Below are 22,981 nucleotides of genomic sequence, written 5' to 3'. Positions count from 1 at the left end.
AGGATAATTTTTCAAAATTATAATGACTCATACAGTTTTGAATTATCATTTCATTATCGAAGATGTTATGATATTGTAAAGTTTCGAAGTTGTCGAAAAAATTAAAATGGGGGGATTTATACGCGAGGACTCCAGGAAATAATGTTGGGGCTTAGAGATCCATATCATTATGTCTACATAAAATATCACTTCTAAAATATTGTGATTAATCTATAGGGAAAGATTATAGAACAAATACTGACTGGCGGATCGAAACTAAAAAAGGTGCGTTTAAGAATCCCCAATCCCGGATTGTGGGTCATAGGCCCATTTTATATTCAAATTGGATACCATCTGATGGGCGCTAAGATGTTCTGAATCTCTTTTTTTGCATTTCACAGAACCTTTCGTGCTTGTGGAAAATGGATCGATATAATGTGTGGAAATTGGTCATGAGAAATACGTGGGTATTTGTTTTGACATTCTGAAAAATACACTTTCGATTGGGTATTGAAATATGCACGGAAAGATGATTTCATAAGGGGCCGTTGTGAGACTGGGTCACATTTCAAGAAGGTGAGAGATCAGACGGTAAATACATCAACAGCTCTTTCTGTTTTTATCCTGATGTGAGCAGTTCTTCCTAGAAGGTGATAATACTAACACCCTGGAATATATCACTAAGGGTACTTGAAACTGATAGGACTCATCGAAAAACACAATAAACTTTTCGAAAGCACATCAGTGGTTATTTGTAAAAATATGTAATAAATGGTTCAAAGCTCACCTTAACTGGATTTCCGAAGAGGGAGGGAAGCACTAGTGGTGTACCTCCCGTATTTTCTTGCATCCTGGCTCTCAACTGTTTTTCCTGCTCCCGCCGGCGTTCCCTGTAAATAACGAATGGGTTAATATTAGGCTCAACAGGTACATGACTGCCAAACAATACAAAGAGCAACAAAAAATTGATGTACGTAAAAAGGAGATAGGCACAAAAATAAGGAATTCAGCGAGAATCGAATTTCATCATCGGTGTCGCAAACTTGATCGGATCTCGTCTATTTTTTGACCTCGAAGTGGTAATCCATGATCTACTTCATTATATCACTACCGTTATCAATTAGTTCGATATCAAGCAGCAGTCCAAAAACTCGTGTTCAGAGGAGAGTCAGTCATTCAGATTGAATAAGAACTATGAGACATTATAATATGTTTTTAAATGTATCCTATTGAAAACAGCTCTATAGTTAGAAAAGCAAACAAGATGAAGAATGTGATGATTGGAATATCAGAATTGTTGAAAATATTGAATCACAATTATGCAACCATACCTTGAGTTTTTTAGATGTTTCTGAGTTTAAGAGATACAAAACTGCAAATTCAACTGGGAATTTAGAGGACATTCCATCTTATATTCAAAAAAATGATATTTCGCGAAAAATATATATTTGTGAAACAGTATAATGATTTTTGGTTATTTTAATTCTGCATGTCATTTCGAAAACCAGAAATTATGTTAACTATTCAAAGTTCACAAGAATGAATGAAAAAAAAATTTTTATTCGGAAGAATTATACTGAATAAAATTTCTGAACTTTATTTAGTAAAAAAGTAGGGATGAAGAATATTGAGAGAACGCATTAACTATCGATCAGGTTTCTACCTGGAATTTCAAGAACATTCTATCATATTCTTCAAAAGAATAATACTTTGCTAAAAGTCTAAATTCGTGAAACTGTAACATGATTATTTGTTATTTTGATTCTGCTTGTAATTTTGAGAAACTAAAATTATGTTAACTATTCAAAGATCACAAGAATGAATGAAAAAAAAATTCATATTTGGAAGAGCAAAAGGAGGAAGTGATAATTGAAATATTGAATGAGTTGAAAATACTGAATCACAATTGAGAAACCATACCTTGAGATTTTTAGATGTTCCTTAGTTCAAAAGATACGAAACTGCAAATTCAACTGGGAAATTAAAAGATATTCCATCTTATTTTCAAAACAATAATATTTCGCAAAAAATCCATATTCGTGAAACAGTATAATGATCCTTGGCTATTTTGATTCTGCATGTAATTTTGAAAAACTAAAAAAATGTAAACCATTCAGAGTTCACACGAATGAATGAAAAAAAATTATATTTGGAAGAGCCAAAAGAGAAAAGAAAGTGATAATTGAAATATTGAATAAGTTGAAAATATCTAATCACAATTAAGAAACCATAGGATAAGTTTCGATATGTTCTCAATTGAAAAGGAAATCGTTTATGCAAATTCAACCTAGAATTCCGAGAACATTCTATCTTATTTTTCGAAAGATTAATACTCTGCTAAAAGTTTATAATCTAAGTAATGTAATGTAATTCTCACGAAACGGTATCATGATTATTTGTTATTTTGAATATGCATGTAATTTTGAGGAACCGAAATGATTTTCTGCTAGTCAAAGTCCACAAAAATGAAAGAAATAAGCCTGTTTTATATTTCAAAACGCAAACAAAAAGAAGAAACAGTTTATTTGATTATTGAAGGGTTGAAAATATCGAATCAAAATTTTGAAACAATACGATAAGTGGAGAAATATTTTCAACGAAAAGAATATCAATTCTGCAAATGTATTGAATTAGTACGGGGTTAGAGTGGCTATTCAAAAAAATTTAAAAAGTGATTAGTGGGAAATATAAGAAACCTGAAATTCAATGGAGACTTGATTAAATGAAAAATATTTCGATGTTATGCTGAATATACACTACTTACATCAACTCCTTGTACCAATTATTAGTTAACTTCATTTTCGAATTTTATCGATACGGTATTCTGAATGAAAAAATTCACAAAACTTTGTCAATGATCTAGAAGACACTAAGGATTTCGACAAAATTTTCAACTTCTCAAAAGAGCGAACAGAGTTATACTGAATAGAACTTTATCTACTAAAAGAGTAGGGATGCCGAATTTTGAGAAAACTCATTAACTATCGGTCAGGTTTCTACCTGAAGTTTCGAGAACATTCTATCTTTTTTTTTTCGAAATAATGATATTTTGCTAAAAGTCTATATTCGTGAAACTGTATCATGATTATTTGTTATTTCGATTCTTCATGTAATTTTAAGAAACTGAAATCATGTTAAATATTCAAAGATCAAAAGAATGAATGAAAAAAAAATTTATATTTGGATAAGCAAAAAGAAAAAAAGATAATTGAAATATTGAAAATATTGAATCACAATTGAGAAACCGAACGATAGGTTTTGGAATGTTCTCAATTGAAAAGGAAATCAATAATGCAAATTTAACCTAGAATTTCGATTAAATTCTATCCTATTTTTCAAAAGAATAATACTTTGCTAAAATTCTATTCTCGCGAAACGGTATCATGATTGTTTTTTATTTTGAATATGCATGTAATTTTGAAGAACCGAAATGATTTTCTGCTAGTCAAAGTCCACAAAAATGAAAGAAATAAGCCTGTTTTATATTTCAAAACCCAAACAAAAGGAAGAAACAGTTTATTTGATTATTGAAGGGTTGAAAACATTGAATCACAATTTTGAAACCATGCGATGAGTGGAGAAATATTTTCAACGAAAAGAATCAATTCAGCAAATGTATTGAATTAGTACGAGGTTAGAGTGGCTATTCAAAAAAATTTAAAAATTGATTAGTGAGAAATATAAGAAACCTGAAATTCACTGGAGACTTGATTAAATGAAAAATATCTTGATGTTATTAACTTTTTCTACACTAACTAATTCGAAGTCATTCTGAATATACACTACTTACATCAGCTTCTCGTACCAATCATTAGTTAACTTCATTTTCAAATTTTATCGATACGGTATTCTGAATGAAAAGATTCACAAAACTTTGCCAATGATCTAGAAGACACTAAGGAATACGCCGAAATTTTCAACTTCTCAAAAGAGCGAACAGTGTTATACTGAATAGAACGTTATCTACTAAAAGAGTAGGGATGCAGAATTTTGAGAGCACGCATTAACTAACGGTCAGGTTTCTACCTGGAATTTCGAGAACATTCTATCATATTTTTCAAAAGAACAATACTTTGCAAAAAGTCTAAATTCGTGAAACTGTATCATGATCATTTGTTATTTCGATTCTTCATGTAATTTCTAAAAACTGCAATTATGTTAACCATTCAAATATCACAAGAATGAATGAAAAAAAAACTTTCATTTCTAAGAGCAAAAAGAAAAAAGATAATTGAAAAATTGAAAATATTGAATCACAATTGAGAAACCGAACGATAGGTTTTGGAAGATTCTCAATTGAAAAGGAAATCAATTATGCAAATTTAATCTAGAATTTCGACAACATTCTTTCCTATTTTTCAAAAGAATAATACTTTGCTGAAATTCTATTCTCGCGAAACGGTATCATGATTATTTGTTATTTTGAATATGCATGTAATTTTGAAGAACCGAAATGATTTTCTGCTACTCAAAGTCCACAAAAATGAAAGAAATAAGCCTGTTTCATATTTCAAGACGCAAACAAAACGGGGAAAGAGTATAATTGATTATTGAAGGGTTGAAAATATTGAATCACAATTTTGAAACAATAGGATGAGTGGAGAAATATTTTTAACGGAAAGAATATCAATTCTGCAAATGTATTGAATTAGTACGGGGTTAGAGTGGCTATTCAAAAAGATTCAAAAATTGATTAGTGGGAAATATAAGAAACCTGAAATTCTCTGGAGACTTGATTAAATGAAAAATATTTTGATGTTAACAACTTTTTCTACACTAACTAATTCGAAGTCATGCTGAATATACACTACTTACATCAACTTCTCGTACCAATCATTAGTCAACATCATTTTCAAATTTTATCGATACGGTATTCTGAATGAAAAGATTCACAAAACTTTGCCAATGATCTAGAAGACACTTAGGAATACGCCGAAATTTTCAACTTCTCAAAAGAGCGAACAGTGTTATACTGAATAGAACGTTATCTACTAAAAGAGTAGGGATGCAGAATTTTGAGAGCACGCATTAACTAACGGTCAGGTTTCTACCTGGAATTTCGAGAACATTCTATCATATTTTTCAAAAGAACAATACTTTGCTAAAAGTCTAAATTCGTGAAACTGTATCATGATCATTTGTTATTTCGATTCTTCATGTAATTTCTAAAAACTGCAATTATGTTAACCATTCAAATATCACAAGAATGAATGAAAAAAAAACTTTCATTTCTAAGAGCAAAAAGAAAAAAGATAATTGAAATATTGAAAATATTGAATCACAATTGAGAAACCGAACGATAGGATTTGGAAGGTTCTCAATTGAAAAGGAAATCAATAATGCAAATTTAATCTAGAATTTCGACAACATTCTATCCTATTTTTCAAAAGAATAATACTTTGCTGAAATTCTATTCTCGCGAAACGGTATCATGATTATTTGTTATTTTGAATATGCATGTAATTTTGAAGAACCGAAATGATTTTCTGCTACTCAAAGTCCACAAAAATGAAAGAAATAAGCCTGTTTCATATCTCAAGACGCAAACAAAACGGGGAAAGAGTATAATTGATTATTGAAGGGTTGAAAATATTGAATCACAATTTTGAAACAATAGGATGAGTGGAGAAATATTTTTAACGGAAAGAATATCAATTCTGCAAATGTATTGAATTAGTACGGGGTTAGAGTGGCTATTCAAAAAGATTCAAAAATTGATTAGTGGGAAATATAAGAAACCTGAAATTCTCTGGAGACTTGATTGAATGAAAAATATTTTGATGTTAACAACTTTTTCTACACTAACTAATTCGAAGTCATGCTGAATATACACTACTTACATCAACTTCTCGTACCAATCATTAGTTAACATCATTTTCAAATTTTATCGATACGGTATTCTGAATGAAAAGATTCACAAAACTTTGCCAATGATCTAGAAGACACTAAGGAATACGCCGAAATTTTCAACTTCTCAAAAGAGTGAACAGTGTTATACTGAATAGAACGTTATCTACTAAAAGAGTAGGGATGCAGAATTTTGAGAGCACGCATTAACTAACGGTCAGGTTTCTACCTGGAATTTCGAGAACATTCTATCATATTTTTCAAAAGAACAATACTTTGCTAAAAGTCTAAATTCGTGAAACTGTATCATGATCATTTGTTATTTCGATTCTTCATGTAATTTCTAAAAACTGCAATTATGTTAACCATTCAAATATCACAAGAATGAATGAAAAAAAAACTTTCATTTCTAAGAGCAAAAAGAAAAAAGATAATTGAAATATTGAAAATATTGAATCACAATCGAGAAACCGAACGATAGGATTTGGAAGGTTCTCAATTGAAAAGGAAATCAATAATGCAAATTTAATCTAGAATTTCGACAACATTCTATCCTATTTTTCAAAAGAATAATACTTTGCTGAAATTCTATTCTCGCGAAACGGTATCATGATTATTTGTTATTTTGAATATGCATGTAATTTTGAAGAACCGAAATGATTTTCTGCTACTCAAAGTCCACAAAAATGAAAGAAATAAGCCTGTTTCATATCTCAAGACGCAAACAAAACGGGGAAAGAGTATAATTGATTATTGAAGGGTTGAAAATATTGAATCACAATTTTGAAACAATAGGATGAGTGGAGAAATATTTTTAACGGAAAGAATATCAATTCTGCAAATGTATTGAATTAGTACGGGGTTAGAGTGGCTATTCAAACAGATTCAAAAATTGATTAGTGGGAAATATAAGAAACCTGAAATTCTCTGGAGACTTGATTGAATGAAAAATATTTTGATGTTAACAACTTTTTCTACACTAATTAATTCGAAGTCATGCTGAATATACACTACTTACATCAACTTCTCGTACCAATCATTAGTTAACCTCATTTTCAAATTTTATCGATACGGTAATGAACTGGCAGCCCGCAGAACGTAGGAAGAGAGGAAGACCAAAGACCAGTTGGAAACAGGGCGTCGTTAAAGCTATGAGCACAAGAAACTTGCAAGAACTGGACTGGGAAGATAGAAGAAGATGGAGGCAGGGCGTCGGACAACGTCGGAAGACGTTCTGAACCGGCATATATATATATATATTCTGAATGAAAAAATTCACACAATTTTGCCAATGATCGAGAAGACACTGAGGAATTCGCCGAGATTTTCAACCTCTCAAAAGAGCGAACAGAGTAATACTGAATAGAATTTCAGAACATGACGTTATCTAGTGAAAGAGTAGGGATGCAGAATTTTGAGAAAACGCATTAACTTTCGATCAGGTTTTTACCTGGAGTTTCGAGAACATTCTATTTCATTCGTCGAAAGCATATTACCTCACGAAAAATCAATATTCTTGAAGAGGAATAATGTTTTTGGGTTATTTTGATTCTGCATGTAATTTTGAAGAACCGTGTAGATGTTCAACTACTCAAAGTCCACAAGCATTAAATGGAAAAACAGTCTTATGAATGCCAAAGGTAAATAAAATGAATAAAGTCAGAATTGAAATTTTATAATTGTTGGAAATTTTGAATCACAATTATGAAATCATACGTTAAAATTTGAAATGGTCTCAATCGAAGAAAATACTGCAGATATATAAGTATAGAAATGGTTACAGTAACGTTCCGAAAAAATTGAGTAATTCTCTATTGAAAATTATGAAAATCCTGAAATTCAGAGAAATCACTGCCTATTATAAAACAGAGCTTTATGACTTTAGCCTTGCGGCTTTCACACTCCTCTTCAGAGGAAAATTCACTTATCAAAGATATCTCAGATATCAAAAGGATTAAGCTCTGTTGGAGCCCTTTCCAGGTTTTCGGGCTCGTGGTGTTGGTCGGGTTCAGGTCGCTCCTCGGATCCCTGCTGTAAGATGGATTCCTGCTCCGTCCGCACTTCCTGTCGAAGCAGACGGTGTTCCTCTGAATTTCCCATGTACTTGCGTACAGTTCTCGCCGTTCCCAGCAGTACCGCCTTCTGCATCACTCTAGAGATATTTTCGTCCAGCTGAAGTTTCCTCAAGTTCTCCAGTAGTTTCTTCGGTATCAGGCCTGTAGATGATATGACAATAGGGATGGTCTTGACATCTTTCAGCTTCCACTGTCTCCTGGTTTGCTCCTCGAGATCTCTGTACTTTGAAATTTTTTCAGCGTGCCTATCTAGAAGATTGTTATTATTTGGAATCGCCACATCGATGAAAAGTGCTGTGTCCTCATCCTTATTGAGCAATATGAGGTCTGGTCTATTGTGGGTTATTTTCCGGTCTGTGAGAACCGTGCGATCCCAATAGAGCTTGTGATGTTCATTTTCCAATACAGCATCCGGATGGTAATTGTAATAAGAAACCTTTTTCGAACTTAGAAGTTGGTGTTTTAGTGCCAATTCTTGGTGATGAATCTTCGCAACGGCATCATGTCTATTTTTGTACTCCGTGCCCGCGAACTTCTGACATCCCCCGGTGATGTGCTGGATAGTTTCATGTGTCGCACAGCCATAACGATAGCTATCATCCGCCACTGAGGCATCCTTGGCGATATATTTCATGTAGTTCCTTGTTGGAATCACCTGATCCTGGATGGCAAGCATGAAGCCCTCTGTCTCAGGAAACAACCTTCCGGAAGTCAACCAGTAGTTCGACGCAGAAATGTCGACGTAATCATGGTTGACCTCGTTCTGGTGCCTCCCATGCAAAGGTTTGCCAATCAGTTTCTGCATTTTACTTTCTGCAGAGTGTTCGACGGTTTCCAAGTGGTCCTGCTGTAGCTTTAACGGTGTAGAAGTATCAGCAACACAAACTACTCGATGGAGTTCTGACGAAGCAGCCTTGCTCAGAAAATATTTTCGAAGTCCTTCAATTTCCTGGGTCATACGGTTGGACAAATCAACAATTCCTCTACCCCCAAGATGTCGTGGCAGCTCGGTCCGTTCTATTGAGCTTTTGGGGTGATGTTTATTGTGTTTAGTGAGCATCGTCCTTATTTTTCTTTGTAAGGCTGCTAAATCGGTGGTGGTCCAAGAGATGATACCGAATGAGTAGCTCAGCGCCGAGCAAGCGTAGGTATTGATAGCTTTTATCAGATTCTTGCTGTAAAGGCCAGTTCTCATTATCCTTCTCAATCTTCGGGTGAACTCCTCCGTTAGTTCTTTCTTCATCTGGATCTGATTGATTTTTCTTGCCTATTTTATGCCCAGATACTTGTATGTGTCTCCTTCCTTCAATGCTTCAATTTCTGCACCTTCTCTGAGTTTGAACGTACCATCTTCTATTTTCCATCTCGTTATGTTGAGCAGTCGACATTTTTCTAATCCAAACTTCATTTTAATGTCTTCCGAAAATCCTTCCACCATTTTCAGCATCTGTTGCATTTGTTTTTTGGTAGATGCGAAGAGTTTCAAATCGTCCATGTAAAGGAGATGATTCAGTTTCATCATAGTTCTACTGCCGCTTTTGATGGCAAATCCGTAGTCCGTAGAGTTCAATCTATGAGACAAGGGATTCAGAGCCATGCAGAACCACAGAGGGCTCAGCGAATCCCCTTGGAAAATTCCGCGTCTTATTGGAATAGGTCCTGTCGTAATGGAGCCATCTGCGGCTTTCATTTGAAGACTAGTACGCCAGGTTGACATAGCGTTTTTCAGGAACTTAACAATATTGGGATCCACCTTGTAAATATTCAAGATAGTCAAGAGCCATTCGTGAGGTATGGAATCGAATGCTTTCTTGTAGTCTATGTACGCAGCGTAAAGATTCCTTCGCTTGGAGAACGCTTGATTGCCGATAACTGAATCAATTATTAGCTGTTTTTTGCACCCTCTGCTCTCTTTGGTGCATCCTTTTTGTTGCATGGCGATGATGTTATTCCTTTCGCAATGGTTGTGAATTCGATTTGAAATGCACGATGTGATTAATTTGTACATCGTTGGAAGACATGTGATTGGTCGGTATTTGGATGGGTCTTCTGTATTCCTTTGGCCTTTAGGTAACAGGTACGTTGTGCCATGTGTAAGGAATATTGGCATTCTTTCAGGATTTTCAATGACATCATTTATTGCGGAGGTCAATTTGTCATGCATGATCCAAAGTTTCTTGATACAGAAGTTCTGTAATCCATCAGGCCCAGGTGTTTTCCAGTTGTGTAGTCCTCTGATAGCTGATTTTACTTCTTCAATTGTGATTATGTCATGTTGTATCGGCTCATATTTTACAGCTTCAGACTTTTCATCTTCAATTCATCCGGTATCTCCATTGAACTGAGGTTTCGTTGATAATTGTTCGGTCCAGAATTGTTCAATGGCTTCTTTTGGTGGTAACTTTCCATTTTCTCCATCAGACGATGTGAGTGACCGGTAGAAAGTTTCTTCCGACTTTTCGAATGAATTGTTGTCTCTTTTCCGGCTATAATTGCTTTTATATCTTCTCAGGCGTTCTGCATACAGACTTAGCTTTTGCTTCAGAGTGTCGAGGCAGTGGTGAGCTGAAGCATTCTCAGTCTCTCGTTCTGTGTTGAAGACGTTTCTGCCATGGTGGCGCATATAATTTGTGTAATTTTGGACCATCGTTGTTCGTTCGGCGAATTTTTGCCCCTATGATTTTAGCCGTCGTTAGCGCTGCACAGTAAAAAACTAGATGAAGATATTCCAATGAACTGCCATTCTGTAGGTACTCAGGTAAAACGTCCTTATTCAAGATGTCGATTATGAGTGACATATTCTTGGATGTATTGAGTCGGGGAGGTGCTATTCGATGAAGAGGATCTGTTCCTTCCAATTCGGCAAAATATCTCCTCATCTCAGAGTCAATTTGTCGGTGGAGCTCTTCCCTATCGTCCTGGTGTTCTGCCTCACTTGGGTTGCAAGATGGACTTTCAGCGTCAATTTCTTCTGGCTGTTGTTGCCCAGGCATGTGAATCTCATCAGAGATGTTGGTGTCGCTCTCTGTTACTGGCGGACGCTGAAGTTCTTGTTTAATTGCGTCGATTCTGGCCATTGGTATTAGTTCATTTCTCAGAATTACGCGGTACTGGTCTGCCACCCGTTGTTCAGTGACATTTATAATTGGGTAGGCGTTGCAGAATTCCTCATGGAGCCTTTTCCTATAGTTGTTCGTGTTCTGCCCTAGTCCCGTGATGGAGTTATATATGCGCACAATAGTTTCATTCATGGACGTTGTCCACTTCATGCGCTTTCTAACTAACCCCACTTGGGTAAGCACTGGCTGAATATCCTGCGCAGCACCTTCAGCGGTTCGAGTCGGCAATTGAATTGGACTCGTTGGTTGCTGTTGTTGCTTTGGAGCTGTAGCTTCTTCTGCAGCAGGAGCCCGCTTCCTCAACATCCTGCCACCGACGTCCCGCATGGTGTCATGTCCAGCGCCGGCTCCAGACATGCCCTGACGATTATATTATTTGTATTATTATTATTAACATTTTTTATATTGATTTGAATTCAGAAGAGCAAACAGAAAGAATAAAGCGATCATTCAAATATGGAAAGAGTTGAAAATATTGAATCAGGACTATAAAACCATACGATAAGTTTTGAAATGTTCTCAATTTATTTATTTATTTATTGATACAACTCATACAGATTCCACAATACAAGTATTCTAGTTTCCGATTCTTGAGTCGGCTATTACTAATAACAATTGTACACTAATAATTATCAATCCGATTCAATTTTAACCATTACGGTTCTTGAATATACAATACATAATTGAAATCATCAACAAAAGAATGAAACAAAAAAAAAAAAAAAATTGAAATCAAGTTTGAACTCTCAAGTTGCAATTATTGAATCATAGAAGTAGTCATACAGTTTTCGCTTTATTTGAGATGTTGAGTGCGAAAACAAATCACATACATCCTGAACCCTATTGTACTTATCCCACATTGAATGTATTGGAGAAAATTTCATATAATTTGTTCTAGGGCAAGGTAAATAGAATGTAGAATGAGATCTCACATTAATCCTCGGTACTGAGAAAAGTAATTTATCAAGTGTAGCACTGTCAGTATTTTCATTTGTGATAGTTTTATGTAGGTAAACTATTTCAGCAATAAATCTTCTATTTTCTAGTGTTATTAAATTATAATTTTTTAAATTATTGTTAAAACTATTTTTACTCTTACGTAATATAAAGTTAACATTATTAAGAAATTTCTTGATTACACCTTCAATCTTTCTTTGTTGACACAAATAACTAGGATTCCAAACAACCGAACAATACTCAAGTCTAGATATAACATATGAATCAAATAGGATTTTTAATGTTCTAAAGTTTGTGAACTCTCTAGTGTTCCTCAAAATGAACCCAAGCATCTTATAAGAATTTTTAACTACTTCATCAATATGATCATTAAAGGTTAAAGATCTATCAAATGATACACCTAAATCTTTGATTTTCTCGAGTCTAGTCAAGGGATCACCGTCCACAGCATAATTATAGATAAGGTCCACCTTTTTTCTAGAAAATGTTACAAGATAACATTTCGCACTGTTAAATGTCAGTTTATTTCTTTTAGCCCAGGCCACAACCCTATCCAAATCAGACCTCAGTTCCTCTGCATCATTAGGATTTCTAATAATCCTATATAACTTCACATCATCAGCATAGAGACTCATCTCAGAGAAAGTCACAACATCAACAATATCATTGATATAAAGAAGGAACAACAAGGGCCCAAGGTTTGAACCCTGTGGTACCCCTGATGTGGCTTCGAAGTTTTCAGAAAAAAATTGATTTATCCTCACACACTGAGTTCTCCCACCCAAATAAGAACCAAAAAAAGAAACCAAATGAGGTGAAAAATTGTGTATATGCAGAAGCTTAAACAATATAATGTCATGGGGTACCCTATCGAAGGCTTTAACTGCATCCAGATAAAGCACATCTACTTGAGAATGATTAGAAAAGGCATTCAAGGAATATTCAACAAACTCGATCAAGTTTGATGATGTAGACCTACCAGCAGTGAAACCATGCTGTTGAACTGGGATTTTGTTCTTCACGTGAAACATAATATATTTATATAAGACCGATTCAAACACTTTTGCAATATTTGAAATGATAGAAATAGGCCGGTAATTCACTATTTTTTCTTTTTCACCCGTTTTATATACTGGGCATATGAAGGCTGTTTTAAGACATGTCGGAAAACTAGCTGTTTTCAAGGATAAATTAAATAATATGAAAAATGGTTTCGCAAAAATATCTGCACACTGCCTAATTACACATGCCGGTAAATTATCAGGACCCATACTTTTTTTTGGTTTCAAATTTTGAATAGCCTCTTCAATATCTTCCACAGTTATCTGACTTATATGGAAAAACCCACCACGATCAGCATTGCAAACATTATCTAAACAACCCGATTCCTGCCTTGTATAATTTTTAGAGAAGTGATCTGCAAATGCATTTACTATTTGTGAACCGTCTGATAAGATTTCACCCCCATACTCCATCTCACCTGGTATCCTAGTGATATCTTTTTGTTATTGATAAAATTCCAAAACTTTTTAGGGTTTTCTTGAAGTTCTACTTCTACATTCATCAAATATTTTTTATAAGCAGTTCTAATATCTTTTTTAATTTTGGATCTTAATTCATTGAATCTTTCATAGTAACAACTTAGTAAATGCCTCTTATATAGTCTATGATATTTATTTTTTTGTTTTATATTATTAATTATATCACTACAATTGAAAACAGAATCGATAATGCAAATTCAGCTCAGATAGACGATATGAGAGATGAAGAAAAATTATCAACTCCTCTTTTGTAGAGCTCAGAAAGTTCTATAAAAAATCAATGATGCTATATATGTAACTCTCGTGAATAACCCAATTAATCCGTTTCAACGTTATATATTTGATTCGAGAATATTCTCCATTTAAAGAGGTGTTTTGAGCAACCTCAAATAAAGTAACCTCAGTTAAAATACTGAAAGAGTTGAAATTATTATATCAAAATTTTGGAACCATACGATGAGTGGAGAAATGGTTTTAATAAAAGAAATTATTCCTGCGAATGTATTGAAAGAGAAAGAGGTAAGAGAAAGGTTCCGAAAAAATTCAAGAATACTCCAAATAATTCTTCGGTACGCTCTTCTATAGAAAATGAACTTACGGGAAGTGTTGATTTCGAGGAAGTGAACAAGTTGATTGAATACAAAAAAGGAAAATTATCTCACTGAGCGGGTACTTATTTTTCAAAAACAAAAATTTTCAGTTATTTTCTGTTGTGAACATACTTCATAAAAATATTTGTTATGAAATTAACATAATCGCTATTTTATTTTTTTGAAAATTTGAATTGTTAGATGGTTTCAAGAATGAAAAAATATAATTTTTGGCTTATTTATTTATTTGAATAATTATAACAGAGTATGGGCACTGAAAAATCTGCTGCTTTGGGCGCTGACTCTCTCAAGATAGTCCTTCAGGATTTGCGGGATGACGTCCATGTGATTGGCGGGTGGTATCGCCGTTATGTTAGACAGCGTTCTTTTCACTACAGAATGGTCTTATTCCTCGTCGTCGCTGATATCGGACAACGCCAATTGTATTCTGAGATCGCTGGAGGAGAAATTAAGGATTAGTTGAATTCGAATCTACGGTTTGGAATGCGGTTCGAAAGCGTTTGACGGAGAGTTACTTACGCTGATGTCCCAGAGATGTTGTGCAAGGTTTGATCGGAAAGTTTTTCATTCTGTTCTGAAAAGGAAAAATAATGGTTACTAGATAAAAATTTCAAATTTTGGTGAAAGCCAGCAAGGTCTAGATCTATTCTCGCAACCACTTACCTCATAGGTGATCAGAAGTTTTCCTAGTTAAAGTTCTGAGCAGCATTATGTGCAATACTTCGACAATACATTTCATATCAATTTACATTGTAGCCTTGAGAAAAAGCTGAATAATGTCCGAAACGTCGGCCAAATGATAAAGAAATTCAGTAGTTCAGATTCCTTAAAATCTCATCATATATGAAAAAATGGACCTTAACGAAACAAAAAGTTTCAACAAGCTGAAAGACCCCGATAAAAAATCGAATTCCCTAAAATTTTCGCAAGTGAAAACGAACAAGTTTTCGAATGAAAATCAGGTTATTTAGAACCATCACATCGGCTGAAAACTGCCCGTTCGCGGATTTCCATTCAGGCTTCCTGTGATATTGTATTTCAATTTTATCACGTGATTGGCGATTTTCATGTTCCGTTCGACGTCCCTGAATTTTGACTCAAGATTTGAAATGAAGTCTGTGGGTATACGTTGAAATTTCATTGCAAAGACAAATCAGAGAAATTTGGTTTCGAAAGAAATTTTAGTTTCTCAGATGAGTTGAATGTTGGGAGCGTAAATGTGGAGATAAATTATTTGTACTTACTCGGGGTAGAGGAACCTTTACAAAGGGGCATCTCTGATAGCTGAAATTGAAAAAAGGAATTAGTGTTGATCGATGTGTGGTTTTTTTTTCTCCCTATCAATATGAAAAAAATGTAGGATTGAAATAGGAAAAAAATATCTTATCAAACTCACCGTTGCCTTAGGATAATGGAAGATAATTTTTTTTTTGTTAATATCCAACCCCGAAATGGGAACAATAGGCGAAAGTTTTGCTTTCATAATGATCATTTCCTTCAGAGCCCTGTCTACTTCGAAGTTCGAGGAAGCTGGACTCTGGTGAAGTAGAGTTTTTCTGTCCTGTAAAATAAAAATCATGTGTAAGTATTAAGGATACCTCGTTTCGATAATGAAATTTACTACGATTTTTGAAAGAGTCTGGAGTTGACAAGAGTTCATTTATTTACCACTCAGAACGTTTATTGGATGGAAATGCTGAGAGGATAATACATGCTGTACGTCGAATTACGAAGGCAATAGAATAATTTAAATAAATCCAAAATCTTTCAGCTCGTATTTCACAGCGAGGCATAATTTTTAGAAGAACTGGTGTTTCATACTTACCGGTACAGGAACGGCTGTACGCCTCACTTGATTATGACTAGGATCACCCATGGTCATAGGACGACGCATTATTAGTGGAGATAGACCATTTACTTTCTGTTTGTAGGCGGCATAGTTGTAGTTAATTTGCCTATTCTTGTGGCCCTGATAAGGGCCGCGTTCGTGGGGTCTGATGTCGAAGGGCCTTTGTTGGTTCGATACGGGGCCGGCTGGACGGGTCATTCGATAAGCAGTAGGACGACCCATGGCCATAGGACGACGCATCATTTGTTGATATGCGCCGTTTCCGCTATGTTCGTAGTTGTTTTTGTTGATTTGCCTGACCTGGTGGCCCTGAAAAGGGCCGCTTTCGTGTGGCCTGCTGTCGACTGGCCTGTGTTGAATCGGTTTCTTCTCGGGCATAAAATGAAAGCCAGGATGGTGGTGGTTATTTTTCTTCATCAACTCGTGCCTGGCTTCAACAGAAGTTGGTCTGCAAGGAAAAATATTGATTAGTATTCTGTTTATATAAAGTAGTTCAGTAAAAGTTTGGGTATTTCAAAAAGGGCTGCACATTGAGATATGACGCGTTGCACGATAAAATGTGCATCAAGATGATTTGAATCTTCCTTGACTGAAGTCAAGGATAACATCTTCATAATGCTCGTCACAAAAATTAAGCAGTGACATTCTACCGATCAATCCTGACAAGTATTTGAAATAAGTTGGAAAAATAGCGTTGTTGAGACACATCTCAATGTCAGTAAGTGGTACGGCCTTTGGTCAATTATTGAAAAACAACTTGTTCTTACAAAGGCCTATATGCTATATATGCTATTTTTAGTGGACTGTAAATGAAAAACAATCTAAACTTACTACTAAGTTTTTTGGGGTCAAGCTAGTTCCAGGTGCGTTATGTCCAAATTCACCTTCGAGTAAAGGAAGTAAATTAGGAAGGGTGAAGGTAAGATGAGGAAAAAATAAGATGATTGTTAAACCTGGACAGCACTCCCACTGCGACTCGGGATGCAGGTGGTAATCCCGACCTTCCTTGGTTTGAATAAAATGCGGGTGAAGCTATAATCCTAATAATGCGGGTTGAACTATGACTGTGATGCACTAACACCAAGATGCACACTAAATACTGCGGTTTTACTATGCGAAAATTTTGAAATCGGGTGAAAAGCGAAAATGCGAAAAGCTGGTTGAAATTCTACAACACGGCGGCGTTGAATTCTAAACTGAAACTGAATGGAAACGCGAAGAGGGCGAAATTAAAACATGTGGTGTCATATGTGAGATATGAATGGACAACAATAATAAATGAATATTGGAGAAATTCCGAAAACGCCCCAACATCCTCCCTCTCTCTCTTTGGAAAGATTGCAAATTGGCAAAAAAATAAACTATGAGAATATAACAATCCAAATTAGTGAATCGAAACTATTGAAGTGCACCAAAAATAGCTAAGCGTTCAAAACTATGGAAGCGGTTTAAAGATATTAAACCGGTTGAAAACTATTAAAACGATTTTGAACTATTGAAGCGGCTAAAAACTATTAAAGCGAATGAAAACTATTAAAGAGGTTGAAAACTATTACAGCGGTTAACAACTATTGAATAAAGTTGTAATATCATTGTGTTGGAAGTGGACACAATTTTGTAACAGGACGTTTGTAAAGTCCATCCTTAGTTTTGACCATAGCGATTCTGACTATCTGATCACGACCTGGAAATACTTCTGTGATAATTCCAAGAGGCCAATTTAAGGGGGGTGTGTTCTCACCCATTACTACCACTACAGTGTCAACGGTTACAGGATTTGTAACAGAATTCCATTTAGAGCGTGTTTGCAATTGATGAAGATATTCATCTTTCCATCTTTTCCAATAAGATTGGACTATTTTGTCTAACAGTTGTTTTCTACTCAGCCTATTTATTTCTATTTTAGAAACATCAGAAGCAGGAAAATGTTGTAGAGATGTTAACAAAAAGTGAGCTGGTGTTAACATAGTCGGATCAGAAGGATCATTACTGATGTACGAACAAAGAGGACGACTATTGAGGAGAGCTTCTATTTGTGTTAATACGGTGTAAAACTCTTCATATGAAAGAATCTGCTCACCTATCGACTTGAACAAAAATTTCTTCATGCTCTTTATGTTACTCTCCCACAAACCACCCATATGTGGTGAGAGAGGCGCATTAAATTTCCATTGAATTTGATTATTCAATAGTTCTTTTTTCAGAGCACCACTATATTCTGATGAAACTATGAATTTTTGTAAATCGTTCAGATATCTAGAGGCGCCAATAAAATTGGTTCCTTGATCCGAATAAAGCGCTTTCACTGGACCTCTACGACTGATAAATCTCTTTAAGGCATCTAAAAAGGTGTCAGTTGTTAAGTCAGAAGCTAACTCTAAGTGAATACATTTTGTTGCGAGACATATGAACAGACATACATATGCCTTTTGTGTTTTGACTCCTCTATGTCTAGTTAAAGAAATTTTGAAAGGTCCGGCGTAATCAACACCTACATCTATGAAGGCCTTGAGTTGAGTCGTTACACGCGGTGAGGGAAGATTTCCCATCAAAGGGAAGTTAGGTCTAGGTTTCAATCGAAAGCAATGATTGCAAGAACGTACTGTTTGTCTTATAATTTTTCGAGCGAAGATTATCCAATATTTACGCATTAAAATTGAATGAAGTAAATGCGGACCTGCGTGTATATGTTTTTTATGCATATACTCAACTAAAAGAGTAACAAAATGTGAATTTTTTGGAAGGAGTATTTGATGTTTGTAATCAAAACCAACAGAGGCATTGATTAGCCTACCTCCTACCCGAATGAGGCCAAATTCATCTAGAAATGGATAAAATTTTCTGAAAGATGAGGGAACATTTTTATTTCTTTCCAATGAATTGAACAATTCGCTAAAATGAAAATGTTGAACTATTTTTATTAAATAATTTTCGGAAATTTCAAGATAAGAAATGCTGACTTCATCGGATAGCGAAAGTATGCGACCAAATTTCAAAACATATATCATGCTTCTAAGGAGTTTAGTGAAATTGGAAAATTTTGATATGAAAGACTATAACTCGTCAATTGTTGTGACAACCATTGAAATAGTTTGTGCTTCAGGTAAATCTTCCGACAGATTTACATTATGTATTAATTTCAAAGGCCAAAAACTTTCATCCTTTTCTAACCACAAGGGGCCGTGAAGCCAACGTTCAATATTCAAAAGAAATTTGGAGGGTGTGACTCCTCGTGAAACAATATCAGCGCTATTTTGTGTTCCTTGAACGAAACACCAATTTTCTATAGGCAAATTAGACCGAATTTGAGAAACGCGGTTAGCTATAAAAGTCTTCCACTTGTGCGGAGACTGCGCTATCCATCCTAACACAATCATCGAGTCAGTACAAGCAAAAATATTATCTATTTGGCAACGAGTGGAATAAACAGAAATTACATATTTAAGTAATTTCGATAAGAGCAGGGCAGCACAAAGTTCTAAGCGGGGTATAGACACAACTTTAAGTGGAGCAATTTTAGATTTAGAACATATCAAATTTATGCAGGATTTACCGTTTGAAACAGTTTTCATATAAACAGCAGCGGCATAACTAGTTTGACTTGCATCGGAAAAACCTATTAAGGTTATAGGCGAATTTGTATGAGCTCCTAGCCATCTAGGAACTTTCACCTGAGTAAGAAGAGGCAATTCATTTTCAAAATCTTTCCAGCTGTTAACAAGTTCAACTGGAGGGTCTGAGTCCCATTCTAATTTAATGGACCAGAGTTTACGAATAAACAATTTCGCGTACAATACTACAGGACCTAAGATACTCAAAGGATCATAGATTTTGCTAATCTGTGATAAAATTGTTCTCTTTGTATATTTTTGATTACTTTGAGAAATTAATGCTACATCGAATGAAAGTACATCCGATTCAGATTTCCACTGTATTCCCAATACATGAAAGAAATCTTTTTCAAAATTAATTATCTCAGGAGAATGTTTCTCGGAGGGTATGCATGACAATAATTGCGGAGAATTTGTGTACCATTTTTTGATTTCAAATCCGCCAGATTCGAACAATTTTGTCAGTTCAACGAATAGCGTTTTTGCCTCAACGATACTATCAACACTGGTTACTAGATCATCAACATACATATCGTTCAAAACTATTTTCGAAGCATATGGAAAATTATGAGCTTCGTCGTGACATAATTGTCTAACTACTCTGAGACTCAAAAATGGAGATGATCTTATACCAAATGCCACTCTATTGATTTGATAAACTTCAATAGCTTGATTGGGAGAAAATCGCCATAAAATTAATTGAAAGACGCGATCTTGTTCAGAAATTTCTATCTGACGATACATTTGACAAATGTCCGCGATAAGGACAATAGAAAACAATCTAAAATTGAGGAACATTTGTACTATGTCCACCTGTAATTTAGATCCCGTGTGCAAACAATCATTTAATGAAAGAGATGAGGGTGTCGTTTTTGCACTGGCATCAAAAACAATTCGAACAGGAGTGGACACACTATCTTTAAAAATTGGATGATGTGCGATTATATAATGAGGATGATTTCTTATGTCTTGAAATCTATCATCATCGACTGAACATATTTTATTCATATGACCTTGTTGAAGGTAATCTGAAATTATAGCGCTATATTGTTCCCTGAGAACTGGAGATGAGCTAAGCCTTCTTTCCAAGCTGAAAAATCTCTTTAACGCGGTGGTAAAGGAATCACTCAAGTTATTGGGTTCTATCTTGAAAGGTAGACACACTGTATATCGACCAGAAGTAGATCTGGAAAAAGTAGATTGAAAATGAGTTTCGCAAACTAATTCCTCATCAGTATAATGTTTGATAGCCGGAACTTCTTCAAGATCCAGGAAATTTTTTACTAAATTTTCGAGGGGTTCATCGGAGATCACCGCATTATAACAAAATTTAGATCGAACAATCTCGTTTGAAGCAGCCGTTCGCGCTTTTCCGGAAATAATATAACCCAAACTTGTATCTATTGCTACTGGTGAATCACTTTTATGTGAAATTTTATTCTCATTCAGAATCGTTGCGAAAATAGCAGATCCTAGGATGCCATCAATTTCCGAACATTCAGTGAATGTATCATCAGCTAAGGGAATATTCGAAAACAAATTTAAATATTCTTGAGAAATATTACTGCTCGGCAATTTGACAGTCAAGTTATCGACTACTAAAGCATCTAAAGTGAAAAATACATTTGAGTCATAGCGAGAAGAAATGCAAATATTTCTTGCAATGCCTCTGACGGCACTCTTATGGTTTCCAATTCCTATAATAGTTTGATTTAATTCCATAATCGGAATGTTCAAATTTCTACAACATTGAAATGAAAGAAAATTTTCTTCGCTACCACTGTCAATTAAGACGCGAATTTCTTGGCTATTTCCACCAGGAAATGAGATTAGAACCTTGGCAGTAGGCAATAGAGAAACTCTAGCATTAGAGGTAGAGGCATTCGAGTGTGAGGACACAACATAACCAACCTTTTCCCGAGGTGGGTCCTGCTCCGAAGACGAGGTTTGAGGTTGTGCTTTAGTCACCTTACTATTATTTTTATTCATGTTCGAATTTTCTTCATTATTTTCAAAATGCAACAATGAATGGTGTTTGAGTTTACAAGCGTTGCATGTATTTGTTGATTTGCATGAGGAAATCTTATGTTTGGAACTTAAACAATTCAAACAACAACCTTTTTCTTTAGCCACTTTATAACGACAAAATGGAGACATTTTCAAAAATTGATTACATTTGTGAATGAAATGCGACTGCTTGCATAATGAACATTGAATTGAACCAGATCTAGTTAAGTATGAACTAGACGCTACGTAGGAGTGGGTAGATTTCTGTTTATCAGAAGAATATTTTGGTGTGCTATGCGTGCTTGGGCCGATACCACTACGACTAAGCATCCTTGATTGCTGTCTAATGAAATTAATTAAATTTTCATAGGATGGTAATTCATTATCTTTCAAAGTCATTTCGAATGAACGTTGAGTTTGATTGTCTAATTTAGTGAGAGCCAAAGTGACCAGTATAAAGTCAAGAGGATCCTTCAGACGGAGTTGCTTGAATGCACTAACAGATACGTCAAATTTTTCTAGAAAATGATTCAAATTATTGGATGACTCCACAGTTATAGGTTTGAACTCGAATATTGATCGTAAATACGTGGAAGCTAACAATCTTTCATCTTGATACGTATTAATCAACAACTTCCAAATACTTTCATAGTTATTTGCAATTGGAGGTATTCCAGAACAAATAGTGAGGGCACGACCACTGAGTTTACTCAGCAGATAATGTATTTTGCACGCATCGTCTAGCTCAGCATTTTCATGAACGCAACTCTTGAAGTTTTGGTAAAATATGGGCCATACTTTAGGATCACCATTAAAATCTACCAATTCAATTGCAGGTAATTTGTGTTGCGGTTTCAATGGAATTTTTGAAATTGTACCACTACTACTACTAGAATCCAACGAACCTTTTTCTACCTGATCTGTGGCTAATTTAATACGACAATATAAATCTTCAGCAGCTTCAATTGCTTGATAATTTGGTGAACTATCGGGATTTATGTCTAATTGAATCATATTTATCTCTTCTACAACTTCCATAATGCTTTGTTTTGTCGTTTCAATAGAGTATAAACCCATTCTGAAATATTCTGCAACTTTAGGCTTATTCAAATCTTTAATATAATCTGAAAGCTTTTGAAGCCGTAAGAAAAACATTTGTTTTTTGGATTCCAAGGCCTTCAGCTTAGTTTGCCTCTTATCCGTTTCCGTGGTATTCGGCATAGTGAAATGAAATATAAATATAAAATATGTTACTTATAAAAAGAAAATCTGTACTGAATACACTGACGTGAAAGAGAAAGAGCGAAGTAGTTGAAATGAGCGAGAACACTATATGTGAAACCAAACAATAACTGCAAAAACTTGCACCGGAACGTCTATCTCAC

The sequence above is a fragment of the Coccinella septempunctata genome, chromosome 8 (assembly GCF_907165205.1).
Source record: "Coccinella septempunctata chromosome 8, icCocSept1.1, whole genome shotgun sequence".
Classification (NCBI taxonomy): Eukaryota; Metazoa; Arthropoda; class Insecta; order Coleoptera; family Coccinellidae; genus Coccinella; species Coccinella septempunctata.
This window is presented reverse-complemented; position numbering follows the sequence as displayed.